Genomic DNA, 17,294 nt, shown 5'->3' on the forward strand with positions numbered 1-17,294 from the left:
ATGGCAACCCACTCCAGTGTTCTTGCCTGGAGAATCCCAGGGACTGGGGAGCCTGATGGGCTGCGGTCTATGGGGTTGCACAGAGTCAGACATGACTGAAGCGACTTAGCAGCAGCAGCAGCAGCAGCAGCAGCCTGATTTCTATAATCTAAATTACATGAAATATTTAGAAGAATTATAAAAAGAACATCTTTTAATAAGAGTTTTATCTTATAAAAATATTTATTGAGGAAAGTATTCTGAGATAGTAAAAAAAGTACCTGTGAAATGTTTGGGTTAAAATATTTACAGATCCCAGTTTAAAAGTTAAAATTTGAAAATAGATTCAGTTTGGTAGACTTTGCCCAGAACTGCCTGTGGAGTGCTCAGTAGAGAGTGTAGCTTCTTGAATAAAAATACTACTGTCAAGGAACTTCCTTTGAGGTTCAGTGGTTAAGACTTCATGCTCCCAGTTCAAAGGGCACAGGTTTGATCCCTGGTTGGGGAACTGAGGTCCTGCATGCCACACCATGCAGCCAAAAAAAGACAAAGAAAAGGGAAAATACCATGGTCGAAAGAAAGAGGTTAATGAAGCTGTCATGAATTTCAAATTTATTAATCATAAAATTCAACTATGAAAAATACTGTAGGCAGTTTTATAAGAAAAGTGAAAATAACAATTCCATATTTTAAAAATTCTTCACAAAAACAATGGTGTCATGGTGTGATAGATAAAGCTAAGAAATTGGTTAAACAAATATGTACCAAGGATAGTCATTTCACCTTTATATTTTTAATATTTAGATAACTATTATAAGGGCTTGAAAAATTTAATAATATACGCAGATACATTATTTTAACTGTTTAAGAAAGAATTTTATTTTTGAAAATAACTTTTAATAGAGCCATGTATAAGTTCTCCAAGAATATAACACAATTTTGTTGGTCATTTAATCAATATTTCCAAATATTATATAATTTTAGTTTTTTGTCTTAAGTTTTTATTTTGATGCAATTTCAGACTTATAGGGAAGTTGCAAGCCTGTTATAAGGGGATCTTTCACCAGTTTCCATTTTGCTCCAATTACTTTAGCATTTTCTCTTCTCATATCAATGTGTATATGTGTCCAAAATGTTTTTTTTTTCTGAATTATTTCAGTAAAAGTTCAAGATGTCATGTCCCTTTTCTACTAAATCATTTCATGTGAATTTTCTGAAATTAAGAACACTGAATTCAGGGAATTTAACCTTGCGAGCATATGTGCTCAGATTCTTCAGACGTCTTGGATTTTTTGCGACCCTATAGGCTGTAGCCTGCCAGGCTCCTCGGTCCATGGGATTTTCCAGGCAAGAACACTGGAGTGGGTTGCCATGCCCTTCTCCAGGGGATCTTCCCAACCCAGCTGCGTCTCCTGCATTGCAGGTGGATTCTTTACCAACAGCCATGAGAGAAACCCAAACTTAACACTACTATAGCACTACTGGGGTTTCCCAATGATTCAGTGGGTTTGATCCCTGGGTTGGGATGGTCCGCTGGAGGAGAAAATGACAACCCACTTCAGTATTCTTGCCTGAAAAATCCCATAGACAGTGGAGCCTGGCAGGCTACAGTCCATGGAGTCACAAAGAGGCAGACATGACTGAGTATGAGCATAGCACAGTTATCTAACCCATAGTTCATATTCAAATTCCATCTCTTGGCTCAATAATATCCCTTATGTCCACTGTTGTTTTCTTTGTGTTTGCCTTATATATTAATCCAGTCATCAGGTGTAGCCATAGTTGTCAAGTCTCTTTGGCATCCTTTAAGCTGAAAGTGTTTTTCAGTTTTACCTTGTCTTGCTCACCCTTGACATTTCTTAAGAGAACAAGTCAGTTGTTTTGTAGAATTCTTCTCCGTCTGGATGTGATTAATTTCAGGCCATGCATTTTTGGCAAGGTTAAGGTGACATGTCCTTCCCAGTGCATCACATCTGGAAGCACATGGTGTCAATTTGCCACAACGTAGTGATATTGACATAGATAAGTTGAACAAGGTGGTGTCCACCAGCTCTCTCCCCTGAAAGGTGGAGACATATTTTGTGAGAATTACTTGGCCATCATGTAATTTTGACCCGCTATATTTAACATCAGTTGATTTTATCAATTGTCCTAGATATGATTAGTGGGGACTCTTCCAGTTGACTCCTTGCCTCTATGATGTGATTTATGTAGTTCCTTAATTTTCAGCACAAGGTATTATAGGATCATTTTGTGCTTTTACTGATCCAAGCCAGGAGTCAGCCTGTTCTCCAAGAAGCCCTGGCTTTTTAGTAAAGAACGGTATTTAGAAACCAGTATCTGAGATGTGCTTATTGTTACACACGTGTCATTGCTTAGAGGCTCTTATTGGTAGTGCTAACACACACTCACATACACACACAAACATGTACATAAACAAACTTCTCTCTCTGTGTGTATAGAACCATGTACATAGAACCATGAACTTATGCTGATAGTTCCAATTCAATTAAGTCCCACAGGATACATTCCAGTCTTTTCCTCTCTATATCTACAGTACATAATTATTCAATTACCCATACTTAGAATACGCTTAGAATAGGTTCAGAATTGCTCAACCATACCACCATGAAAAGCGAACTTACTAACCAGAGTTTAATATATGTTAACAGTTTTTTAAGGTAAAAATTACATACAGTGAATATAGAATCTTAAGTGTACAATGTGATGGGATTTTTCAAATGGATATACCTGTGTATGCCACCAATTTAATGAACGTGAAATTGGGTCAACTTCTGGAGATGGTGAAGGACGGGGAGGCCTGGTGTGCTGCAGTCCTTGGGATCCTAAAGATTTGGACACAACTGAGTGAACAACAATGACAATACCTGCATATCACACTCTTATCAAGATAAAGAGCATTTCTACTATTCCAGTGAGTTCCGTCTTGCCTGTTTAAGTCCCCCCTGCAGTACACATACTCAAAGGTTGATGTTTTTCTTTCTGAATTTTATAAATCACCTTAATTTAGTTTTACATGATTGGTTGATTTATTTGGCCATGCCACCCGGATGGAGTTTGGGATTGAATCCCCACCTCTGCAGTGAAAGTGTGGGGTACTAACTGTTGGACCACCAGGGAATATTCTTGTGGAATACTCTTGTGGATCTTTCTAGGTTTGCAGTTTTAGTGTTTATTGCTAGATCTATGATCTGTAACAAATTAATTTTTGTGAATGATGAGATAGGAGTCGAGGGTCACTTTTCCTTCACACATACCGTTGTTCCAGTATCATGTAGAAAAGATTTTACATTTGTTCTCATTTCGTTGATGTGTTGCTCATGTTGAATATTAATTAATTATGTAAGCATATTTATGGACTGTCTTCCATTGATATTTGTCTATCTTTATGCTATTGTCACACTGGCTTGATTATTGTAGCTTTATAGTAAGTTTTGAAATGAGGTGGTGTAAGACTTCCAACTTTGTCCTCTTTCTAAAGATTGTTTTGGAGGATTCCCTGACAGTCCAGTGGTTAGAATTCTGCCCTTTCCAGTGGTTAGAATTCTGCCCTTTCACTGTCAAGGGACCAGGTTCAATCCTGCAAGGTGAGACCAAAAATGTAAGGAAACAAACAAAAACCAGGGGGGGAAAGATTGTTTTGGTTGTTACTTTTCATCGTCTATATACATTTAGAATTAGCTTATCAGTGTCTATAAAAATACTTGTAGGAGTTATAACTCAGATTGTTTTGAAGTTATAGATCAATTTGTGGAGAATTAACCTTTTAAAAAATATTAATTTTTCCATTTCAATGAGCATGGCATATTCCTCCATTTATTTAGGTCTTTAATTTTTATCTCAGGATATTTTGCAGTTTTGACTATAGAGGTATTGCATGCTTTTGCTAAATGTAGCCCTAAATATTTTATGTTTTTGGATGCACTTGTAAATTGAATTGTCTTTAAATTTCATTTTACATTTTTTTGCTGCTTGTGTGTAGAAATGCTACATTATAGATTTTATAAAAATTGATTTTTTAGCCTATGATGTTGATGAAATCACTTATTAGTTCTACTGTAGTTTTGTTAGATTCCTAAGAATTTCCAACTTAACATTTATAGTGTCTGTGACTGGACACAGTTTTAGTTTATTTTTCTTCAAGTTTTTTTTTTTTTTCCTTTTATTTCAATTCCTTGGATTATTGCAGTGGTTGGATGAGTATACACTTTTTTGATAGAACTTAAATAAAACTGAACTTCTCAGGGCTTCCCCTGATAGCTCAGTTGCTAAAGAATCCACCTGCAATGGAGGAGACCTTGGTTCTATTCCTGGGTCAGGAAGATCGACTGGAAAAGTGATAGGCTACCCACTCCAGTATTCTTGCCTGGAGAATTCCATGGACTATACATACAGTCCATGGGGTTACAAAGAGTTGGACACAACTGAGTGACTTTTACTTTTTATGTAAAATTGATATTATTATCTCCATTGTTTCTAGTAAATAGTCTACCATCATCCATGTCAATGTTCTCTTTTTAATAATATGTCTATTTTTTCTTTTTTGGTCTCTTTTTTCTTAATACTTTTAAGATTTTCTTTTTATCTTTGATTTTCAACTTTTTTATTATAATGTGCCTAAGTGTATTTTCTTTGTGTTTGTCCAGTTGTAGGGTTTGCTGAGCTTTTAGGATCTATAAACTGTTTTTCATAAAATTTAGGTAACATTTTGCCATTATTTTAAGTAGTTTTTTTTCCTCTTCTTTATCTTTCCTTTTTCTGGGATCTGATTGGTAGTATGTTAGTCTTGTTGACACTGTCTTATTTATCTTTGAAGTTTCCTTCTTGTTTTTTTTTTTTTTTGGCCACACTGCATGGCTTGTGAGATCATAGTTCTCCAACTAAGGATCAAAATTGGATCCTTGGCACTGAAGGCACCAAGACCTAGCCATTGGACTGCTAGGGAATTCCCCCTCCCTCCAGCCCACCAGCCTTTTTAAAAAATACATTAGATTGTTCCTATTTCCAGTGGTCATGTACAGATGTGAGAGTTGGACTGTGAAGAAAGCTGAGTGCCAAAGAATTGATGCTTTTGAACTGTGGTGTTGGAGAAGACTCTTGAGAGTCCCTTGGACTGCAAGGAGGTCCAACCAGTCCATTCTAAAGGAGATCAGCCCTGGGATTTCTTTGGAAGGAATGATGCTAAAGCTGAAACTCCAGTACTTTGGCCACCTCATGCGAAGAGTTGACTCATTGGAAAAGACTCTGATGCTGGGAGGGATTGGGGGCAGGAGGAGAAGGGGACAATAGAGGATGAGATGGCTGGATGGCATCACTGACTCGATGGACGTGAGTCTGAGTGAACTTCGGGAGTTGGTGATGGACAGGGAGGTCTGATGTGCTGCAATTCATGAGGTCGCAAAGAGTCTGACACGACTGAGCGACTGAACTGAACTGAACTGAACTGATTGACCCATTTTTAAATTCAGTGTCCCTTTTTTCAAACTCCATACTCTGATTCCTCAGACCAATGAGACTGGAACTTTCTGCTTATGTTCTAGTTGACTTCTGTCTATGTAGACTAGGAAATACCTTCAGGCAAAAAAGCTATAAACACACATTTTATCCAATTTGATTCTCTTTAAAAAATTTTCCAGTTTCTACTGTTTTAGATTGATCTCCAGAGCCTTCAAATGATTGTTTTAAAATATTTTTTTGCAATGTTATCTATAGAAAATACAAGCTACTTTGTTAATATCAGATATGGAAATGATAATACAAATATTATTTTAAAATTTACCTAATAAGGAAAAGTGTCATGAATATATGTATACAAACAATTGCTAGAATAAAAAGCTATAAAATAAAATAAATTAAAAATTTTTATTTTATTTTTTAAAAATTAATTAAGGCTGAGTCAGATCTTGGGTGTGGCACACTAGATTTTTCATTGTAAAGCACAGACTCTCTCCAGTTGTGGCACATGGGCTTAGTTGTCCTGAGGCATATGGAATCTTATTTCTCTGACCAGGGATTGAACTCACGTCACCTGCATTGCAAGGCAGACTCTTAACCACTGGACCACTGGGAGAGTCCCTAAAATTTTTAGATAAATATTTAGGTTACTGTTGACAAACTTACCTTAAAATATCTCATGTGTTAACTGGAGCCTTTTGGTGTATCACTAGAATATAGCTTATTCCATATACAATCCACCTCCTGAGTCAACAACTCCTGAGTTGCCCTACTTGCTATTTAATGAGCAAAATGTGTGGCTGTACACTTGAGTGTGTGGCAGCATCAAATTGTGTTATCAAGGTTTCTAAATGCTTATTCTCCAATTGGGTGCTTATCTCATGGTGGTTCAGCCACAAACATCTCATAACTGGCTCCAGTCCGTGAAATACTATGCAGACCACAGATATACAAGACCTTCTCTCCCAGCTCTCTGGGTAAGATATCTCTCCTTCCTCACTTTCATCTGTCCTCAAGAAGCTGACCTGTATTTCTTGCCTTGTAGTTTCCTGTTGCATTTGTCAAAGGAGACAACCAGAAGGAGGTGGAAGGGTACGAGAAGAGTGAGGTTGGGATGTTAATTCCTGTAGTTTTTCTTAATGGGTCACTGAGGATTGGTTGTGTCTCTGTTTCTCTACTGAAGGCAACAGATTCTGTCAGGGAGCCCTTTCATCATGGCTACCTTCTTTAGGTATCTGTCTGTGCCCTTGTTCTTCAGGCCTTTGTTATTAGCATGATATTGCATTTTCATGTCCACACAACTTTAAATAGTCCCTTTGTTGACTATCCTCAAAAACAGCATTGTGCTACCTCTTTGCTGTTGGGACTCTGACTAAGACTCCCTTCGGTTAGAATGTGGTGTGGGTTGCAGTAGTGAGCAATTTGCAAAGATCCAAGAACTTCCCTGGGGGCTCAGTCTGCCTGTAATGTGGGAGACCCTGGTTCAATCCCTGGGTCAGCAAGATCCCCTGGAGAAGGAAATGGCAACCCACTCCAGTATTCTTGTCTGTAAAATCCAATGAATGGAGGAGCCTGGCAATGGACGGAGGAGCCTGGTAGGCTACAGTAGTCCATGGGGTGGTAAAGAGTCAGACACGACTGAGTGTTTTCACTTCTACAAGGAACCTTCTAGGAGGATTAGAATAGAGACTCAACTACCGTCTGTTTTACAGGTGACATTAGCAGACCATCTCTGATGAATTGAGGGGGTTATACTGAGAGTCAGCTAGAGGCTAGGAACTTTCCCTATAAGGGAAGGGAACCAAGGACAAGAAAAGGGCTGGCTTGGAGCATAGTGTATGGCCAAGGCTGCTGGTTCTTCCTGACACAGTCTCCTTGGCACTGTGAGTGTACCTCTGAACAACAAGTCTGTGTATCTGATCATTTAGAACAAGTTAAGTAACTAGTCATATTGTGTAGTGAGTACTGCTGATCTTAACATGTCTTTCTGTTTTTCCATATTCTACCTTGAGAACCTCCTGCCAGACCTGTGTAATAGACATGGACTGGTACCCAAGTTCACTTCTTTAATGGATTGATGGACAGCACAGGGACTTCCCAGGTGGCTCAGGGGTAAAGAATCTGCCTGCCAATGCAGGAAACCCAGGAAACATGGGTTCAATCCCTGGGTCGGGAAATTTCCTGGAGAAGGGAATGGCAATCCGCTTGAGTATTCTTGCTTGGAGAATCCCATGGATAGTGGAGCCTGGCAGGCTATAGTCCATGGGGTCACAAAGAGTCAGACACAATTGAGCATACATGCACACACACACAGATACTATGAGAAACAGTGGTTCTCACATAAATGAGGAAGCATTGTATCTCACTATCAAACCGCCCACTTTTCACAGATACTCCTTCAGCAGCAACTGCTGCAAGTCCTAGCATCTGTCAGTGAAGGGACTCCTCATAGTTTCCAGTTCTCTTCCATCATGAGCATGGTAAAGCAAGACTGACCCCTTGGGCTGAGTAAAACTCTTCAGATTTTTTCTTTCCCTTGGCTTTGGATGTGAGACAACCCTGAAGAGAGAGGAAATACTTTCTCATAACAGAGGAGTAAGATGAATAGTTACTTAATTTGAATATTTTAAAAATATTTTCTTATTTTATATCCCATGTTGGTAAAGAGGGGCATATCAATCACAAAAATAGCTAAGAGATAGATCTAAAACTGTAGGCAGCAGAGTCAACAATAACACTAGAACTATGTTATGTCCTCTATAAATACTGGTGCTTTTAGGCAGAAAATTTGGTTGAGAGCACATTTACTAAGTGATTAAATTCTTCATTTCATTTATATAAATCTTCTTTCTAATGGAGGTAGAATCTTAGAATGCTCTATTTTTTTTTTAATAAAATAAACGGGTTTGGTTAAATATTGAGACCAATGATGATGTTTGTGTGAAGAAAGGAACATAGAGAACTGAATTTAATTGGTTAAATTTACCAGACGTTATTGTTTTCATGATCTGTGTTTACTCTTTTTGGGCCAGTGTGTTGATTTTGAAGTCTTTATCTGCCCTTGGAGATTTCAATGACGAGCACATTTTAAGAACTCTAAAAAAAACAAAAAACCCCTCAATAGCTCTTTAAATGCAATCACCTGTTGGCAAGTGGTCAAGACATAATTCACAATGAAACATTTGTTCTTTGGGATTAATCCATATCTATCAGGCAAAAACTTGTCCAGTAGTCAGTTGTCTTTTCTAGAAGTCCTGATAGAAATATTTTCTGTATTTTTTCAAAATGATTCATATCAAGGGTTAAATTCCTTGACCCTTGTTGGGGTCATATGGTCAAGCTTATGCTGGATTCAGTATTTTTCTTTCTTTACTAACCAACAGAGGCTACAGCCTCCTGGACTCTTCTCTTTCCAGTGTCAGGACTAACACTGTCTTTCTTCCTTCATTCCTATCTTTCTTTCTATTTCTACCATTTTACTCAGGGGCTGCCTGCCTGGGTGAGGAGGCAATGGAACCATTCCATTTAATCTCTTTATGTGAAAGTTTTAGGTGACAAGCAAAGAGTGTACAGTCTGGCAGGGAAGATATCTAATTAGAAATGATCATGTTTGAGACATGTTGTAATTAAGGTGAACACACAGTATTATGGGGCATATGGGTGAAAGGTCACCTTGAGAAGGTCTGAGAAAGTTTTCTATATTAGAAGATCCCTAAAGAAGCACAGAAGAATGAACTGAAAGATAAACAGGGGCGAAATCATGAAATAATTTGAATGACATGTTAAGGAATTCAGTCTGAATTATGGAAGCCATAGAATATTTTTAAGTAGTATGTTAAGGTTTATGTCTTTGAAACCTCTCTCTACTTACGTTATGGAAGATGAGTTGTAGACAGAAGATCTAATAGGACACAATGGAAGCAGAACAGGTGAGAAATCCTAAGTCCTGAAAGTGGGGCAATGAATTTGCATAAGAGGAGATAGAGACAAGAGATATTTCAGGACTTAGACTCCACAAGACTTGGGTTGGCTTTGAATATGATGGGAAAATGAAATAGGATTGGGGGCAAATAGAACTACCTTATGACCCAGCAATCCCACTGCTGGGCATGCACACCGAGGAAACCAGAATTGAAAGAGACATATGAATCCCAATGTTCATCACAGCACTGTTTATAATAGCCAGGACATGGAAACAACCTAGATGTCCATCAGCAGATGAATGGATAAGAAAGCTGTGGTACATATACAAAATGGAGTATTACTCAGCCATTAAAAAGAATACATTTGAATCAGTTCTGATGAGATGGATGAAACTGGAGCCGATTATACAGAGTGAAGTAAGCCAGAAAGAAAAACACCAATACAGTATACTAACACATATATATGGAATTTAGAAAGATGGCAATGACGACCCTGTATGCAAAACAGCAAAAAAGATACAGATGTGTATAACGGACTTTTGGACTCAGAGGGAGAGGGAGAGGGTGGGATGATTTGGGAGAATGGCATTGTAACATGTATACTATCATGTAAGAATAGAATCGCCAGTCTATGTCCGACACAGGAAACAGCGTGCTTGGGGCTGGTGCACGGTGATGACCAGAGATGTTATGGGGAGGGAAGTGGGAGGGGGGTTCATGTTTGGGAACGCATGTACACCCATGGTGGATTCATGTCAATGTATGGCAAAACCAATAAAAAAAAGAAGAAGAAGAAAAAAAAAGAAATAGGATTGGGGGCTTTAGGAGTGATGGATAGTGGTCAAAAGAAGGAGTATAAGAATAGAAGCAAGTTAGGTAAGGGGACTAGGTAAGAGATCTATCTTGAGGTTAGTTTTGAACATATTGGATTTGAGATGTCTATGGGGAGATTATATTGGATTTGTAGGAAGGGAATAAGATTTTTTATTTTTTAAACAACTGATCAGTTCGATTCAGTTGCTCAGTCATGTCTGACTCTTTGCCATCCCATGGACTGCAGTGCACCAGGCTTCCCTGTCCATCATCAATTCCTGGAGCTTGCTCAAACTTATACCCATCAAGTTGGTGATGTCATCCATCCATTTCATCCTCTGTCATCCCCTTCTTTTCCTGCCTTCAATATTTCCCAGCATCAGGGTCTTTTCCAATGAGTCAGTTCTTCACATCAGGTGGCCAAAATATTGGAGCTTCAGCTTCAGCGCCAGACCTTCCAATGAATATTCAGGACTGATTTCCTTTAGGACTGACTGATCTCCTTGCAGTCCAAGGGACTCTCAAGAGTCTTCTCCAACACCACAGTTCAAAAGCATCAAGTCTTCAGTGCTCAGCTTTCTTTATGGTCCAACTCTCACATCCATACATGACTACTGGAAATTTATAATACTGACAACTGATTACATTCAATAATTTTTCAGTCCAGTGCATTTTTCCTATCATACACCCACTGTTATAATTTTATTCTTTTTTGATCTATTTTGCCACTCAGAGATATATTTCTGACTCCTTTACATTCATATTCTGTGAGTTATTTTTGTATCATAACTATTTTTCATTAGAAAATATAGTTTACCTTGAAATATGCAATTAAAGTTCATTTTATTTGCATCATTCTTTGTCATTTTAGTACAAAACTTTTTTTACATACACGTCTAATATTTCTCTATACAACAGTGCTACAAACAGGCTATATCAGATGAGGAAACTGAAGCTAAAAGGTAGCAGGCAAGTACTTAGGCTTGAACAGAGAGAGTACCAAAAAAAAAGCCAGAGAAAGTGGGCCTACAATGGGGCCTGCAGAGTAAGTATAACTTGAAGAAAATGTTGAGCTAGGATAAGAAGAAGAAACAGGATGTTGATGTGGGAGAGTTGGGGGTGGGGCAGTGTTGACTACCAAGCAAGCATCAGGAGGAGCAGAATATTGCCCCAGGCTGGACTTCTACCTACGGGATGATGTGTACCTGGGTCCATTTCAAGAACTTCCAGGCTGTTCACATTCAGTCCCACATATTAACACAACTTCTTGATGTCTTTGGCATAAGGTTAGGACTAGGGATATAAAGATTAAATAAGATAGTCCTTCTTCCTCCAAGGCTGGGAGTGACATATATACAAACAATCATTAATTTCTAAAATAGAGTGAAAAATAAAATAAAATAGAGTGAAGACTAATATACTTTGGGAATAAGGAAGAGAGAGTAGTTAATATTGTCTAAGAGTTCAGTAAAGAGAAGGAGATGAAAGGAGTTAATTTGAGCTGAACCTTGAAAAGGGTGAGGAGATACTGACCAGGTAGGAAATGAGGGCAAGGATGCCCCAAGTGCTAATAAAAACAAGGGTAGAAATTTGGAAGTAAAGATGTGTATGTGGTGGATATAAGTTGGTGTAAAAGATACTAAGACTAGAATGCTTCATGGAAGGAAATGCAGCTTGAAAGTTGAACATCTTATTACCCTCTCTATGAAAACTTTCTAAAGGCAGGCCAGGACAGATGGGCAAGGGGAGCAGCTCACAGATGACCCCTTGAAGCAGTAGAATGAGCTGGATTGCTGACCTCTGTGCAACTCTAGACTCTTCAGTGATCTCTATGCCCACAGATCCTAGGAGGAGTGAGAAGACTGGATATGAGTGAACCTCCCTTCCTCCTCCTTACCCAGGAATCTGCCCTTGACCTTAGCCAAAAAGGTGAGAAGCAATTTACCCAGGAGTCTGGACAAGTTTTCTAGCAACTCATTTTCTACAGCTTGTTAGGTCACAGGCATAATGACCTTGGTGTTACTAGGGGCTTAGAGGTTCCCAGTTCTCTGCAATAAAGATATCTATGAAAAATTGAGTAGAAATCAAGTGTTTGTCAATTGTGGAAAGGAGAGCTCCATGAAAAAGACAGGACTCAATTTCATCTTAAGGTGTAAATCAGGATGAGCTGGTCCACCCAGCAGAACAGATAGTCTGTGCTCAGGCACAGATGTGGAAATTAAGGAAATGCATGTTGGTGTGAAAGTGTGACAACTGGCTTCCAGTGAACAGATCACTTATGTCCACGACCAGACTCGTGTCAGCAAGGCTATTTATAAAACATTTATATCCCATGTGTGATGATTGATAGCCCATGAAATGGTTGGATGGCATCACTGATTCAATGGATATGAACTTGGGCAAACTTTGAGAAATGGTAAGGGGCAGGGAGGCCTGGCGTGCTGTAGTCCATGGGGTCACAAAGAGTCGGACATGACTTGGTGACTGAACAACAATACAGCAACACAACCCATGGGGAGGGACGCTGCAGGCTTCAGAGCATTGAATAGGGAAAGTCGCTTTTTGGGAAGATTATGCTGATGGAGGGGAAGCTTGAACTTTCTGATTATATATACATTTTCAACTCCTGGGTTCTTATGAAGTGGAAGGAAGTTTTTATGTTGCTTTCTTTTCAAAAAAATATTTATTTGAATATTTGATAAATATTTGAATATTTATCTGTGTTGGCACACAGGTCTTCACTGCAGTGCGTAGGCTCTCTAGTTGAGGCACACAGGCTCAGTAGTTGCAGTAGGAAGGCTTAGTTGCCTCATAGCGTGTGGAATCTTAGTTACCTGACCAGGGATCATACCAGAGTCCCCTGCATTGCAAGGCAGATTCTTAACTCCTGGACCACCAGGGAAGACCCTGTATTGTTTTCATGTTAAGCAAACCCATAGACACATATCAGCCTCTTCTTCATACCTGAAGATTCTAGAGTTTAAGGTAAGCATAGGAATGAGTTAAGTAAAACAGTCTGAAGGCTGCAGTCAGTAGTTGAAATCAGCAGGCATTTTATCATCCCTGTGCCATGCGCAGTGGCTTTTCCCAAGTGTTTATCTGTGTTTGCTTCAACCTCAGGGGACAATCTGTTCAGTCACCAGAAGGGATACCTTCAAAGAGTTTTCTTGGATAAGGTCCACTGATGTGGTCAGCTGTGACCTCATCTTACTGCTCTGCGGGCCCTGGTTTGGGGCTTGAGATCTTGAGTTTTTGCTTGAATAGGAAGCAGAGAGGCCATTCTTTTTCATGCCTCTCATTTTGGAACACAAGAGAAACCACCATTAGCTTGTTAAATGTTTTTTCAAAAAAATTTTTTTTTCATTTTAAAATAATTTAGTTCATTGTCCTGTTTATTGTCAAGAGTTGTTAGAGACAGCCAATTGCTCATATTCTTTTCACAAACAAACATAAGTGGGAGGTTTGGGGAGATGTAGGGGTGGGGAGAGCTTTCTGCTTTGCTGGCACAAAAGTTGGAAGTGTAAGGAAAGAAGAATAGAAATACTGCTTCAAATTTTCCTAAACTAAATTGAGAATTTGATGTTTCTACCAGCGACCATAATACTTGTCTCACGGAAATGTTCCCACTACTCTTTCTGAGCTGTCTTTTAAATTTGAAGCTGTTGGTACAGGCTCCATATTCCTTCATTTCATTCATTCTTGAAAGTCAGGCCTCCTGGTTGACTTCCGAAAGCCCTTGGAGGAGAAGCCATGTGTCACAGCACCTTTCTCCAGCCTGGCTGTGGATGTAGCTTCAATCCTCTCAACTACTGAATTCACGGTCTTCTCCTGGAGCACCAGGGCTGGGGCAGATCCAGTTTGAAGAGGAGCTGAGGGAATATGTGGATGGATGGGAATGACGTGAAGGGACCGGGAGCACGTTTTCTGTTGCAGCCTCAGGAAGTGAGGCTGCGCACGGGACTGGACATGCTTCCAGAAAGGGCCCCTGCTGCCAGAAACAATTCACTCCCTGAAGAGCCTCTGACTCATGCCTTTAACAGGACTATTACGGTTTCTTGGCTGCCAAACTGTCCTTTTGAAATGTGGGTGTTTTTTTTCATTTTGAAATCTGAATTCTGAGTCATTTATATAGATTAATTATTTGCTTTCATGCTTTCATGGTACTTGCAAAGCTTTCTTCACAATATCCCTTTGCCCATCTAGATTTTAAACTCTACACATGCCAAGGACTGGGTGTCTGCTCTATTCACTACTATATAGCCAGTGTTTGGAATACTAAATGGAGTGTGGAGGCACATGATAATTGTTTGCTGAATGAATGAATGATGCGTTTTTCAGTTGCAGCCCTACCAAGAAGAAATTATTTTTAAGAGACTTTAGACCTTCCCTCAGAGAAGGCGATGGCACCCCACTCCAGTACTCTTGCCTGGAAAATCCCATGGATGGAGGAGCCTGGTAGGCTGCAGTCCATGGGGTCGTGAAGAGTCGGACACGACTGAGAGACTTCACTTTCACTTTTCACTTTCATGCATTGGAGAAGGAAATGGCCACCCACTCCAGTGTTCTTGCCTGGAGAATCCCAGGGATGGCAGAGCCTGGTGGGCTGCCGTCTATGGGGTCACACAGAGTCGGACACCACTGAAGTGAGTTAGCAGCAGCAGCAGCAGCAGCAGACCTTCCCTGGTGGCTCATTTGGTAAAGAATCTGCCTGCAATGCAGGAGACCCAGGTTTGATCCCTGGGTTGGGAAGATCCCCTGAGAAGGGAATGGCAACCCACTCCAGTATTCTTGCCTAGAGAATCCTTGGCAGGCTACAGTCCATGGGATCACAAAGAGCCAGATACAACTGAGTGACTAACACACACTCAACTGACCTCCCAAAGCCATAACAGGATGGCTAAGTAACATGACTCAGAGTTTCCCTAGGTTTTACATGGGGCACAATTCAATAAGCATGGTCATCTGGTTTCTATGTTTCAGTAGAGTAGAAGTAAATGGAAGACTTAGAGGTGGGCTGCTGCTAGAGAGGGGTGTCTCTGGTGGGAAAAAAGGGAACAACATAAAGTGTGACTAAAGGCAGGCCTACCTCTAGCAAAGTGTAGAAGCATGAGGCTACTGAACGCAGGGGCAAATCACTTATAAAGTCACCAGCAGTGAGTTAGCACCTCTGTTTACCAAAATGTAACCATTGGGCTGTCAGTGAGAATTTTCAGTGGTCTGGAAAGTTTACATATGGTAGGGGAGCCTGGTGGGCTGCTGTCTATGGGGTCACGCAGAGTCAGACACAACTGAAGCGACTTAGCAGCAGCAGTGCTATTTTATTTCCAAATGATGCTGGGCCACTGAGGTATTCCCATGCCTTGGTATGCCAATTCTGTTTGTTTTAATCCTTTAGAAAGTCCATTGCTTTTCTTTGATGTACATAATAATAATCATATCCCATTAAATGTAAGACAAGATGTTCCTTTATGTCCATACCTGGACCATCCTTCTGAGCAAGAGGAATATCTTCTCTTAATTCTAACCCATAAAGAGATTTATGCACATCTGCATAAATTTCCTCCAATCAAAAAAGAAAAGAAAAAGAGAGAGAAATGAAAGCAATGACAAGAAGTGATGCTGAGGGTACAGTGATGCTTAGAAGCACAAGTCTGATTTTGACAAAGCTAATGAAGGAATAGGGGTTTCTTTGGTGGCTCAAGTGGTAAAGAATCTGCTTTCAATGGAGGAGACACAGGAGACATGGGTTTGATCCCTGGGTCGGGAATATCCCCTGGAGGATGAAATGGCAACCCACCCCAGTATTCTTGTGTGGAAAATCCCATGGACTGAAAATCCCATGGGTAGAGCCTGGTGGGTTACATTCCATAGGGTTACAAACAGTCAGATACAACTGAGCAGGCGTGCACACAGTGAAGGAATAGAATACATTTCATAGGAGAGAAGAGGAAAAGCATGTAATCAGGGAGAAGCTGAGGAATTTTATTCAGGCAATGGAGGGACAGATATCTGAACACTGTTTCATGTTCATACCACATTAAGCAATATCTGATTAATATTTCTAAGTAAGGAGAAAAATAGAGTATGACTTATTAAAAAATGTCCCTGTTTCAGAATTTAATATTTGAGAGCACATGTGAATGTCTCCTCGTCTGTGCTAATTCTAGGCAGACACCAGGTTGTCTACTGTGTGAGATGCTACTTAATTAATACTTGAAGGGAACATATGCTAAGCACTAAATTTGTACTGTAAAATATCAAGAAATAGTTATTGGAAATGACATTTCCTCCAAGGAAAAGGTGAAATGAATGAAAAAAGAAAGATGAACTCTTTACCCTCAGTTTAAATTATTGGTGAGAAAATTATAATTATTGTCATCTGGAATGCACATCTTACATAATTACAACCACAGTACACATGTATTTTGTATTGACTTTTCATGGCTAAATATTCCATGGAAGCTACTGCTGGAAAAACTGCTTATTGTTTTGGGAAAAAAAGAATTAGTTCTTTATCTCGCTTTATAAGCCAATTTCATTTGTAGACTGACTAGATGCTAAAATGTAAAAGTGAAACTTCTGTTAGAAAATAAAATGGATAAAAAGTAAATTATACAAGACACTAACTTGAAAGATACATGTACCCCAGTGTTCACAGCAGCATTATTTACAACAACAAAGACATGGAAGCAAACTAATGCCCATCAACAGACAAATGGATAAAGAAGATATGGTATGTGTACAATAGAGTATTACTCAGCCATATAAAAGAATGAAATTCTGCCATTTGCAGCAACATGGGTGGATTTATAGAATATTATGCTTCGTGATATAAGTCAGACAAAGAAAGACAAATGCTGTAAATGCTGTATGATATCACTTGTATGCATGAAATTAAAAGACACTTACTCCTTGGAAGGAAAGTTATAACCAAACTAGACAGCATATTAAAAAGCAGAGACATTACTTTGCCAACAAAGATCTGTGTAGTCAAGGCTATGGTTTTTCCAGTGGTCATGTATGGATGTGAGAGTTGACCATAAAGAAAGCTGAGCGCCGAAGAATTGATGCTTTTGAACTGTGGTGTTGGAGAAGACTCTTGAG

The 17,294-nt window shown here is 39.4% G+C and overlaps 1 long non-coding RNA gene across 1 annotated transcript in view; it reads right to left on the reverse strand.

Annotated features, from left to right (window-relative positions):
- Window positions 1-574: 574 nt before the first annotated feature.
- The window catches only part of LOC121816815 (uncharacterized), a 47,545-nt gene continuing 30,825 nt past the window's right edge, over window positions 575-17,294 (reverse strand). The window contains exons 5-6 of the long non-coding RNA XR_006056530.2: window positions 2,731-2,825; window positions 575-2,038 (exon numbers count right to left, since the gene is read on the reverse strand). This is a non-coding gene — a long non-coding RNA (uncharacterized LOC121816815). The remainder of the gene's footprint in view (window positions 2,039-2,730; window positions 2,826-17,294) is intronic.

Source organism: Ovis aries, chromosome 16 (assembly GCF_016772045.2).
Source record: "Ovis aries strain OAR_USU_Benz2616 breed Rambouillet chromosome 16, ARS-UI_Ramb_v3.0, whole genome shotgun sequence".
Classification (NCBI taxonomy): domain Eukaryota; kingdom Metazoa; phylum Chordata; class Mammalia; order Artiodactyla; family Bovidae; genus Ovis; species Ovis aries.